Genomic DNA, 4,267 nt, shown 5'->3' with positions numbered 1-4,267 from the left:
TGCCTCAGGGGGCCCATGTAGAATAGAGTTTATTCATGGCATACAAAGGGAGTTAAGAGGGTAGTAGAGGTAGTGAAAGGCAGAGAGAGGGAGAGAGTAGAAAAGTAGAGGCCGGCCATGACCATGTGGAGAGAGGGAGAAAGGGAATAGGGAGAGACAGGGAGCAAGAAGGCAAAAGGCAAGAGAGGGAGGAGGGGCAAGAAGCTCCCTTTTATAGTGGACCAGGCCTACCTGGCTGTTGCCAGGAAATTGTGGGGAGGAGCATACCTGGCTGTTGCCAGGTAACTGTGGGATAGAGATTAGACAGAATGTTAAGACACCACCCCTGTCTTCAAGAGGTTGTGCCCACCCCCACCCCTACTCCACCAGAACTCCCTACTCCCTGGGGTTCCCTGGGGTTAGGTACACCTCCTCTGAGTGAGTGCAAACCCAGCAGTCCTCTGCTGTATATGTGTTGGGGGGCCTCATATCAGCTGGTGTATGCTGCCTGGTTGGTGGTCCAGTATCTGAGAGATCTCAGGGGTCCAGGTTAATTGAGACTGCTGGTCCTCCTACAGGGTCTCCCTTCTCCTCAGCTTCTTCCAGCTTTTCCCTAATTCAACCATAGAAAGCAGCACCTTCTGTCCATTGGCTGAGTGTAAATATCTGCATCTGACTCTTTCAGCTGTTTGTTGGGCCTTTTGGAGGGCAGTCGTGGTAGGCTCCCTCTCTTAGCCTCAGTAATAGTGTCAGGTTTTGGGACATCCCCTTGGGGTGGATCCCACTTTGGGCCTGTCCCTGGACCTCATTTTCCTCAGGCTCTTCTCCATTTCCATCCCTGCAGTTGTTTACGACTGGCACAATTCTGGGTCAAAGTATTGACTGTGGGCTGGAACCCCATCCCTCACTTGATGCCCTGTCATTCTGCTGAAGATGTACTCTTCAAGTTTCCTTTCCCCACTGTAGGACATTTCATCTAGGGTCCCTCTCTTTGAATCCTGACAGTCTCTCATCTCCCAGATCTCTGATACATTCTGGGGGGTCCCCCAACTTCCTACCTCCTGAGATTCCTTGTTTCCATTCTTTCTGCTGGCCTTCAGGGCTTTAGTCCTTTTCCCCCACCCAATACCAGATCATCTTCTCTTCTCCTCCCTGCCCCATCCTCTTTCCCTTCTAGGTCTCTCCCTCACTTCCCCCTAGTGGTTGCTTTCTTCTCTGTCCCAAGTTGGACTGAGGCATCCTGTATCTTGGGTATTCTGTACTATTTTTTTTTTTTTTTTTGGCTACTATACACTTATTAGGGACTACACAACATGCATGTCCTTTTGGGTCTGAGTTACCTCACTCAAGATGATATTTTCTAGTTCCACCCATTTGCCTCCAGAACTCAGGGTTCCCTTGTTCTTAATAGCTGAGTAGTATTCCGTTGTGTAAGTGAACCACATTTTCTGTGTCCATTCTTCTGTCATGGGACATGTTGGTTGTTTCTAGCTTCTGGGTATCACAAATAAGGCCACTATGAACATAGTGAGACACATGCCCCTGTGGCATGGTAGGGCATCTTTTAGGTATATTCCCAACACACACACACACACACACACACACACACACACACACACAGCTTTAAAATTTCTAGATTTCCCAGACGCCATGCCAGCACCAGGGACCCGAGGTAAGAGCCTGCCCCATACCCTATACCCCAATTTCTCTTAAAGCACATCCAATGGATGTAAACTACACAATATCCCCTGGTCTATTATTTTAGCTGATAACTTTGGTAGAAGACCTCTGCTTTCCCATAGGCCATACTGGTACTAGTAATGCCAGAGGCAACGTTGGCACCCAAAACCCCGGATGTCATATAAGCGACAAAAATCTGTCAGAGACACCCTACTGAACCTGAAGACTTGCTAATCACCAGAATCCCAGGCCACTCAGGCTAGAAGTCAGAGAGAAAACTGAAACCAAGGGGGAAACATTTAAAAAAAAAAAAAGCTGTCTCACAAAGATTAACTGAGACATCAGCTCTTAAACCTGTTTACCACCACAAAAAAGACGACTACATGCCAATGTAAGAACACAAACAACAGCAGCCAGGGCAATATAGCACCACCAGATCACAGCTATCCTATGAGAAAATACAATGAAACAGATGAAGGAAATGAATAAAAAGTGTTCGAAACATGAAAATGGAAATGGAAGCAATAAAGAAAACACAAACTGAGGGAGTCTAGGAGATGAAAAACATAGGGAAGAGAACAGGACCAACAGATTCAAGCATCACCAACAGAATACAAAAGATAGGAGAGAGAATCTCAGGTGCAGAAGATATGCTAAAAGAAACTGATGCATTAGTCAAAGAAAATGTTAAATCTAAAAAGTTCCTGACAAAAAAAAAAATCCAGTAAATCTGAGACACTGTAAAAACACCAAACATAAGAATAATAGAAATTGAAAAAATGAAAGATTCCCAGCTCAAAGCTCCAGAAAATATCTTCAACAAAACCATAGGAGAAAATTCCCCTGATCTAAAGGATAAGATGCCTGTAAATGTATAATAATCTTACAGAACATCAAGTAGATTGGAACAGAAAAGAAAATCCCCTGCCACATAATCAACAAAATACCAAATTTACAGAAAGACTATTAAAAGCTGCAAGGAAAAGAGGCCAAGTAACACACAAAGGCAGACCTATCAGAAATACACCTGACTTCTCAACAGAGACTCGAAAATCCAGAAGGGCCTGGCAGGTGTCTTACACTCTCTAAGAGATCACAGAGGCCAGCAAAACTTTCAATCATGACTGACAGAGAGAAACAAGCAATTCGATGACAAAAAACAAATTTAAACAATATCTTTCCACTGATCTAGCCCAACAGAGGATTCTACAAGGAAAACTCTAACCCAAGCATGTTAATTATACAAAAGAAAACAAAGGAAATAATTTCACACACTGCCACCACCACCATCAAAATGACTGGAATTAACAATCATTGGTCATTCATATCTTTCAACATCAATGGACTTAATTCCCCAGTAAAGAGACACAGGCTAACAGAATGGATGGGAAAACAGGATCCACCATTCTGCTGCATACAAGAAATGCACCTCAGCAATAAAGATAATCACCACCTCAGAGGAAAGGACTGGAAAAAATTTTCAACCAATTCTCCTAAAAAGCAAGCTGGTATAGCCATTCTAATATCCAATAAAATAGACTTTCAACCAAAGTAATCAAAAGAGATGGGAAAGGACATGTTACACTCGCCAAAAGAAAAATTTACCAAGATGAAGTCTCAGTTCTGAACATCTAACCCCCAAATGCAAGAGCACCCACATTCATAAAAGAAACGTTACTAAAGCTCCAAACACACATTGAATCCCACATAATAACAGTGGGAGATTTAAACACCCACTCTCACCAATGGACAGATCAGTGAAACAGAAATTAAACTGATACACAGTGAAACTCATAGAGGTTATGAACCACATGGATTTAACAGAAATCTACAGAACCTTACACCCAAAAATAAAACAATATACCTTCTTTTCAGCACCTCATGGAACCTTCTCCAAATTTGACCATATAATTAGGCACAAAGCAATCCTCAAGAGATACAAAAAGATTGAAATAACCCCATGCATCTTATCAGACCACCATGGACTAAGGCTGGACTTCAAAACAACAGAAACAACAGAAAGTCTACAATCTCATGGAAACTGAACAACTCTTTACTCCATGATAACTTGGTCAGGGAAGAAATAAAGGGTCTCTACAATTTAATGAAAACGAAAAACAGCATACCCAAACTTAGGGACACAATGAAAGCAGTTCTAAGAGGAAAGTTTATATTAAAGTGCCTTCATAAAGGAGTTAAGAGAGACCTCATACTAGCAACTTCTTTATTGGTTATTTTATTTATTCACATTTCAAATGTTATCCCCTTTCCTGGTTTCCCCTCCACAAACCCCCTATCCCATCCCCCTCCCCCTGCTTCTATGAGGTTGTTCACCAACCCACCCACTCCCACCACACTGCCCTACCATTCCCCTATGTTGGGGCATTGAGCCTCCACATGACCAAGGGGCTCTCCTCCCACTGATGCCAGATAAAGCTATCCTCTCCTACACATGCAGCTGAAGCCATGGGTCCCTCCATGTGTACTCTTTGGTTGGTGGTTTAGTAGTTCCTGGGAGTTCTGAGGGTCTAGTTGGTTGATATTGTTGTCCCTCCTATGGGGTTGCAAACCCCTTCAGCTCCTTCAGTCCTTTCTCTAACTCCTCCAT

The sequence above is a fragment of the Apodemus sylvaticus genome, chromosome X (genome assembly GCF_947179515.1).
Source record: "Apodemus sylvaticus chromosome X, mApoSyl1.1, whole genome shotgun sequence".
NCBI classification, from domain to species: domain Eukaryota; kingdom Metazoa; phylum Chordata; class Mammalia; order Rodentia; family Muridae; genus Apodemus; species Apodemus sylvaticus.
Note: the sequence above shows the minus strand (reverse complement) of the source record.